Raw genomic sequence first — 8,617 nt, forward strand, 5'->3', positions numbered from 1 at the left:
CTTTACCCATCAAGCTACGCTTACCAAATGGGGAGGAAACAATTCCGATTCGAATTGTTCACCCTATCGTTTATACGTTTCCAAGCTACGCGTGTTCGATTTCCAATAAATTAAAATTATGCAGAAATTTTGTACTTTATATTAATTAATATGAATATTTTCGAATATTTAAAATATGCGTGTTTTATTCGTAAATATAAATATGGTTTATCATGTAAAAAATTAGAATTACATGATAACACGATGTTATCTACGAACGATATAATTTTTTTAATAAGCAAATTATTTTTTAAATAAATATATACTTTATTTCATGATTTCTTGTATATCACACGCGATAATTTATTTATTATAATTTTCGCTATTCCGATTTTTAATAAATTTAATTCGAGATATTATATTTTAAACTTTTAAATATGTCAATTATAACAATTTATAATCAAAAAGAAACGCGATATTAATTCAATTAATTTTTCACAGTTAATAAAGAACCGAAATTATTTTACTTTACGTGTAATTCAACGTGTAATTAATCATCGAAACACATATAAAATTGTAATGAGCCAACATATATATCGGTCGAAAAATACTACAAACTAAAATGGTAAAAAAAATAATTTGCCATTATATATAATTAAAAAACACGATATAAACACGATATGTAAGAAAACTTATTCTTTTTTAATAAATATAAAAAAAAAAGAAATTATAAAATTCTCGATAATAAATATCACCGATTATTGTATGTGCTCGTATAAAAATTATTTTATGTATACAAGCTATCACTCGTGTCGATTCGGATCTCTCCTATAACGACATGATTGACAGGAGAAATAAAAATACATGGGACTCACCATTAGATGCGAAAAATATTGCCATTGATACTGCAATGGACATCGAGAAATCATCGTAGAGTGAATCATTGAAGATTGGAAAATATCTGCAACAAAACGTACAACATCATAATTAAAAACACAATTTATCTAAAAATAAAAAAAATTATTTAAAAATATTGAAATAATGAAAGATAAAATATCATATGTGCACTATAGTAACAGTAAAAATTGAAATTTTAATAAAGTATAAGAATAACAAAAAAAATGGAATGTTGATATAAATATTTAAATGAAATAAAAGATAATTATTTAACAATTAAATGTTTGATGATCATTTTCTCGATACACTAATTTTAACATGTATCAAAAATAGATATAAATAAAAAAGAAAAAAATAAAAGACTATCGATACAATCCGTTACAATCATTGAACAAATATTAATTCTAATTTTGTACATAACTAATGCGATTAAATTTTCTTAGAGCTATTGTGCTCTGAAAAATATTATTACGTAGCAAAAATATTATTGCGTAGCAAACACTGAATCCATCAACCGTTTTGCACGCGGTCACAACAATTCTTTGAAAGTGAAATATATTGGTAGAGTAGTGGAGTGGGATAGAAAAACATTACACCGCAATTGCGTCGAAATATGTCTATGAAAACAAAACAAGTTGTCAACAAGATTAATTCTTTAAAAAATTTTTGGTCAAAACATAGAAGAAAGTAAAAACTAATCCAATTTCTTATTTAAATAATACATTTTTAGATTAATTATATTAAATATCAATCGTATAAATTACTCCAAATTTATATATATCAATTATATATTAAATACATAACTGATATAATTATTATTAATAGTCTAATAAAAAAAATCATATATATATATGAATATATATCTTTATGTACCTATTTTATTGGAAATTAAAGATTATCCTGTGTTCACGAAGAGCAGAATTGATTATTTGAATTGATTCAAAATCATCATGGCGTCCATATTTTAAGTTGGCATCCCTTTTCTTCGAATATGGTTATAAACAATCAATAATCTGTACAAAAGAAAACCAAAAATTTGGAAACTTTGAATATATAAAACTATAATCAATTATAACAAAATAGAAATAATAATTAAAGTCAAATTTTGTTTGAAAAATTCATAATACAAATCATCGATAACCAAAAAAGCTAAACTAAATAATTAAACGAACGAATAGACAAACGAACAATAACAAAACTATTAAATTTTGTTATAATAATCCTTAATAAATAATTGAATAAACTTAAATTAATTAAATAAGAATAATAATACCTATAAACGGTAACAGGAATGTAGTAGAAACATACTACGCAGTTGAAATTGTTTTCGTTTCGCGGAGCGACACGTCTTGTTGCCACGAATTCTACCGGCAGAGTGAAGAGAACGTTCGCGTGGCGCGCGCATGGAGTTCCATTTGGTTGGAATAATACAATACTCCCGCCAAATACAAAATCGTGTGGAAAATTAAAGCATTATTTATTATAATAATTTTTCTCATTTAATCAATGAACTATAGATATTCCGATCAGAAGATCGTAAAAAATATTTAATATTTTGATTTTTACGCGATGAAATATACATATATTACATATAGATACAAATAAACGAGTTTAAATATTCTATGAAATATTTTCAAAATAATCGTGTAGAATGATTTCAACTAATTTTATTTATTAATTATTGTATACTGATAATGATAAATTAAATTTCTAAAAACTTATAATATATAAATGTTAAATTTCTTCCTATTGTCGATATAAATGATAAAAAAAAGAAACATTTAACACTATTATTATCCTACTGATTCAAGTTATAATTAAAACTTATTATTATTATTAATATTAAGCCAAAACTTAATATTAATAATAATTTAAATAAAGAATTACATAATTAATTTATGTTTTAAATATTTAAATATTATTTTAGATATTATTAAAATGTTATTTAAAACTTTCTAAATGATATTTGTTCCGAAAGATAATAAAAAAAAATATATTTCATATATTATTAACTTTTTCTTTATGCATAACAAAATCCTATTATGGAGTTGAAATCTAGTTATTGATTGTACTTAATACGTATACGATCCATTTCCAAATTAGACTAAATTCATTTAATGTTCTGTTCGGATGTTCTTAATTTACGTTTTCCCGTTGGAACGAGTGGTAAAGCTGATGCTTTAAAGCTCGTTTTCCCCAACATAAAGCGTACGAGAACGGAATAGGAAGGGTATGTCTCACATCTGTATTGTTATCCTTTTGATGTCCTCCTCAAAGCTGGACCACATCGGGCTTTCACTCCCGTTTAGCAAGTGCAGGGAGGTAGAAACGATAAATTTCCACGGTATAGTTCCATAATTTATTGTCCTCTATAATCAAATTATTATACTTCAGTCTAATGTACTACTTATTACTCTATTTTTATTAAATTATTTGATTTATTTTTGTATTGTTTGATATTTGAGGGTGTAAAAATACATTCTATTTTCTACTTTTGCGAAAAATAAAATAAAAGTACGTGTATAATAAATAAAAGATCAACAAATTTTTATACATCTTATGTATAAAAATATACTTATATTATTACATATTGTTTTGTTAAAACGTATTGAAAATTTAGAAGAAGATTGGATTCAAATTTCTTTAAAAACTATTTCAAACGTACTTTCTCTAAGGATATCAGATAGAACGGATGGTCGAAATACCAAATATAATTTATCGAAGACTGTGTGAATCAAGAGCCATCCCTGTATCCTCGGAATCTAGAATACTGTGGACACTAGAGAGAGGTAGTCGCACGGGGGGTTTATTAAGCTTATTAACAGACTATACAAGGGTGGACGTACATATCTACGTCGGTGGTCGTTAAAGTATGGGCAGCTAAAAGGGGTGCAAGATAATGGTACATGTATGTGTTGTACCTTCATTCGTTTCATATAACAGAAGTCGAGATTTCGGCTTGTCATACCTATAATTATCACTTCCCTTTGCGTTATTTCCCGTCCTGTGTATAATTAATTTCTACCTTACTTCGACCTATTAAATCACGGATTTAAACTAATTATACGTATTAAAGGGAATGTAAACGATCACAACGAAATTTAAAATTATACAAATAATTTAAAAATTGTAATATTAACGCAATATTTATACTTTGTTTTATTTTTCTTCGAATTTTATTCAAAGCATAGTATATATATATAACTCACACATATACTATGATAACTATAAAAAAAGAACAGCTGTTTGCCAAATTAAAAATATTATGATAATAATAATCATACAGTCATTTGCCTTCTAAATAGACCCTTTTTCATATGCTTGTTATATTCCTTGACTGCATCCCCTTTCTATAATCGCGTGCCCACCCCAGCGAGTATTATTAGCTGCACGCTTTGCAATTGGATTAACGGAAGCGAAATTGCATCGACGGAAACGGCATAGATTGTTTCGCATAGTCACGAAAGTCCACCACTTTTGCTTGTTCCATCTAATGGAAATACTAGTATCATGAAACAATTATCGTAACGAATCAAAAAACAATTTTAAACTTTATGTATTAACAAAAGCGTTTCTATCGATTTGCAAGAACGATAAAGTATTAAAAGTTTTATTTCTTTCAATTGAAGCTAAATTTGAATGATTGCGATAATATTCACATTTCTAACTAAAAATAAAATATGTATTGTCGAGTAAAATATATATTGCCTGGTGTTCAAACGATACGCGAATATAAGAACGAAGGGTTGAAGGAGCCAAGGATCCCAGATTTGGGTTTTACAGAACAGAGGAAGAGAGGTCGTCTAATCGTGTCCCTAGTCCTGATTTAGGACGGGATTTTAATTACGAAGGGTCAGTAAGTGCGGCTGTCCACTTGCCGTAAGTATTTCTCCCTTATTTATAGTTCATTAGCTCGGCTTTTGCGCGAAAGGCAGATTAACTTACATCTGATTATACGGTCCCTACTTTGAAACAAAATTTCACTCTAACCCTTATGATAAAAAGATCCTCGCAAAATATTGATAAAGTTTCATCCGATATTTTCAAAAATTTAACATCAAGATATTTATAAACTTGAAAAAGATATTGTAATATTTTCATAATTATATAAATATTTCTTATACAAAATACTTGCGAATATAATTTCACGCTTAAAGGAACAGATCTCTCTGAATTAAAGATGATTAACGAGGTTGAACGTATCGCATTAAAATTTGTCGATTAACAAAAACAGGATGCTATTAAAGGAAAGTTCTTTCTATAACGAGACACTTTTTCTGAGAATCAAACTATCGATAAGCATGTCTTACGAAGCCCTTCCGGTGGCGCTGGAAGTCACTCGTTTCCGAGCGATATCGTCATCCTGATAAAAAGCGTAAAAAAAAAATGTTTCTGTTTTTTCTTCTATCGTTAATCTGTTATCTCGCTCACCTCATTTCAAGATTTCTAATCTTGTGATACTCGGAAAATATTATATTTTAATTAATAAAATTCTACGCTCTTTAAAAAATCGATGCGATCGCTAATAAAATATGCCCAGTTATCTACAAGTTATCTGTTACACGATTATATAGATGGAAACAATTTTCCATTATAAGAAACAAATCGATTAAATTAAAGAGACACTTGGAAATTAAAACAAAATCAAAAATACAATCGAAATTACATCGTAATTATATGCAACACACGTGACAACTGCGATAGATCTGACCGGTGTCTTTCGCGTAAGTAATTGCGGTTTCACGACACGACACGCAGCCCGATTTTTGCGGTAGATCGGTGTGAACCGACAAAACCGATCGACGAGGTGTCCCTCGACCGCGCTTCTCGCTTTTAAAGACAGAGAGATAAGAAAACGCAGGTAAAATCGGCCACGGGTCAAAGCACCGTGCCACTTCCGAGAGGTTAATTACATTCTTGCGAGCTCCGCACGAACGAGTGAAACCGCATTTTGCTTCCTCGATTGCACTTTAGCAGACCACAGTGCAATAAACGGTAGCGTTGCGGGAACATGTCGGTGAAGACCTTTAAAGCACCTTATACTGTTTTTTCATGTATTACACATTCTGAGAAAATCCTTACCATCCGAACTATTTGACATCAAATTCTTATCTTTCCAACGAAGGTAAGAAATTAAGGAACATCGATGGACTTTGTTGGATATTGACGATTTTCTCAATAATTTCAAATGATGAACGGCTTCGCGAGGAATTGAGATTTGTTGAGGAATTTCTTCTTGAGAAAAGAATTCTGGATTTCTTTTAGCTGGAAAATTGAAAGAATTGTGAATTAATAAGAAAAGTTGTAAAGGATCGCTATGATATCATTAAGCAATAAAATTAGATCGAGTTTCGCTTAAAGAAAACCTTGCACCTTTATTAACAGTCTGGCGCCAGTTTACAGAAAAATATATCAAATATACAGTTCTATAAGTTCCACCTGGATTGCATTTTGCAATGGCTATCACAGGTAACAGCTTCCTACCTGGTGGAGTACAGATTGGTGGGGGGTCACCGAACAAACTTCAAAAGAGAGGAAAAGAGATCGAGGGAGAGAAAAGGAGGAGGTTGAAAGTAGCGGTGGTACGAAGGAACAAAATCCCGAGGGTGGGGCAAACGATCCACGATACGGGAGAGCCCACCCCCACTTGCTCCCCCAATCACAGGCTCCGCCTCCAGAAAGCCGCGTGACGTCACACAGACACTTGTTACGCCTTGCTGAAGTACTGGATTATCACTTGGATCTTGCCAACCTGAAAAAGTTACCCTTTTTAATCCCTATAAGTCGTATTTCAATAGTCCATCTATTTTTCTATTATCTATTTACCTTCAAAAATTGAAACACTTTGTTACTTTTTTTTTTTTTTTTTTTTTTCATTTTTCGAATATTTCAATTCACACATCATTTGAAACATTAGTATAAGCGTTAGATATGATCACTGCAAAAAAAAAAAAAAACGACTTGAGATAAATTTGCTCGATTATATTCCTGTATTACCAGAGATGATTTATTTCCACTTCTGAAAATATACACAAATATTATTCTCGTATTACATATAGGAATCGTAATTTTTGATTATCGATATATTTAAGTAGCCATTATTTCAGAAAAGGATAAAAGATTCCAACCAACAATACGATTACGATATCGCGAGTGTTGAAAGATTGACCCGCTTTTGAAAATAATACGATAACATAGGGAATTTCGACGATATTACTTATTTTTTTCTTATCGGTGTTATACCAAAAAGATTAGGTTATGACTAATTGCTATGAATTAGTTCAAACATCGAATATCATACTGTTATTTTATTTATACATATGTTTAAAATATATTAATAGTAATTGGTCGAATCAGGTTATGATCGAATATAAAATTAACTGCTTGAATATGCTAATAGATTTACAAATAGATACAATTATGGCCAGTAACTATGATGACACATAGGAATTTCCGTAAATTCAATGTAGCAATAAAACATATCGCATTTACCTACCTTTCACGTTGCACGAATGGCCTTCAATGAAATTTTTTTCATTTTCTACTACGTCGATAAAATTATTCTTATTTTTACATATTCAAAAATTGAAACACCTAATCACTTTGCAATTAATCTAATATCATATCATTGAACTTTTCTTTAAAAGATAATTGTTTTTGAAACTAATCACAAATCGTATACATCTAATAACACTCTGTTCTTAAATCTACTCGATTCGTGTACATTTCACGCACAAAGTTAAAAGAAATTACAATTTCGAACAATAACTACGAAACATGTGACTGGAAACGACGCCATTGTTTCTTCTTCTCATTTCGAGAATCGCAATCATAGCCAGCGATTATCGAATGTCCAATCGATCGAGATCATTATATTCTCTACCGGGCGTGGCGCTACTTAACCTTAATTCAGGTTAACCTTAATTAAAGAAAAAGCATAACAAACCAAACATATCGACGTAGTAAATCATGTAACATTCAGTTTAATTCAATCGTTCATGATTAATCCAAGTTCCAAGTATTTGGACGTTGCTCAGGGATTCGTTGAAAATTAGCGATATATTTTTTCTATCAAAATAACTCGTACAAATAAGCCGAGAAATATGAAAACACGGACACTGGTCACAAAACGAGTCCACACGATCGGAGGGCGGGCGATCTGACAGTGGGGATATGGGACTGTCGAAGCGCGGCGGGAGGACGATGTCGACGGTGGGGAGCGTCGGAATTGCAAGGCTTAGGTTGCCCCGGGCCGCTTACGCGGAACACGCGGCTGAAGCCGCGCCGCCGGCATTACGTCGCGCACCGTCGACCGCGACTGACGTTCCTATAGATATTTCTCATTTCCATCTTTTACGTCTACTTCGATATCCCGCGTTCAATCGATAGCAAGCGAATATTTATCGATCGTGTTTCTACACGGTATCGAATCTCGATCGCGAATAAAGTGAAAGTTTATTTTCTAACCTGTCGTGCCAGAAAATTCCAAGTATTGACGCTCTTATTCGACAACCTGTAGGAGTTTCCAACTGCCAAAACGTGTTTACATCTTCGACAAGTGATTAAATTCAGAATAAATAGATGCATCGATCTAACACAGTGACATCTCGCGGACTAAAAGTGCATTAGAAGAAGAGGAATAGTTTCTGATTGGACGTCAATATTGGATAGTATTGGATAATATTGTCATGGCGTTGGCGGGAAGCTAATAGAGAGTATATCCGTCATGGAATACGACGAC

At 31.1% G+C, this 8,617-nt stretch overlaps 2 long non-coding RNA genes across 2 annotated transcripts; both read right to left on the reverse strand.

The window, feature by feature from the left end:
• Nucleotides 1–2,528: 2,528 nt before the first annotated feature.
• Nucleotides 2,529–6,141, reverse strand: LOC147657541 (uncharacterized). The gene is made up of 2 exons (XR_015292259.1): nucleotides 5,959–6,141; nucleotides 2,529–3,245 (listed from the first exon to the last, which is right to left on the reverse strand). It is a non-coding gene; the product is annotated as an uncharacterized LOC147657541 (long non-coding RNA).
• An 84-nt stretch (nucleotides 6,142–6,225) lies between these two features.
• LOC116414586 (uncharacterized) lies at nucleotides 6,226–8,196 on the reverse strand. The gene is made up of 3 exons (XR_015292258.1): nucleotides 7,373–8,196; nucleotides 6,703–6,814; nucleotides 6,226–6,628 (listed from the first exon to the last, which is right to left on the reverse strand). It is a non-coding gene; the product is annotated as an uncharacterized LOC116414586 (long non-coding RNA).
• Nucleotides 8,197–8,617: the final 421 nt, after the last annotated feature.

Source organism: Apis florea, unplaced genomic scaffold (assembly GCF_048593485.1).
Source record: "Apis florea isolate Af1SG1 unplaced genomic scaffold, ASM4859348v1 contig_3081_pilon, whole genome shotgun sequence".
NCBI classification, from domain to species: domain Eukaryota; kingdom Metazoa; phylum Arthropoda; class Insecta; order Hymenoptera; family Apidae; genus Apis; species Apis florea.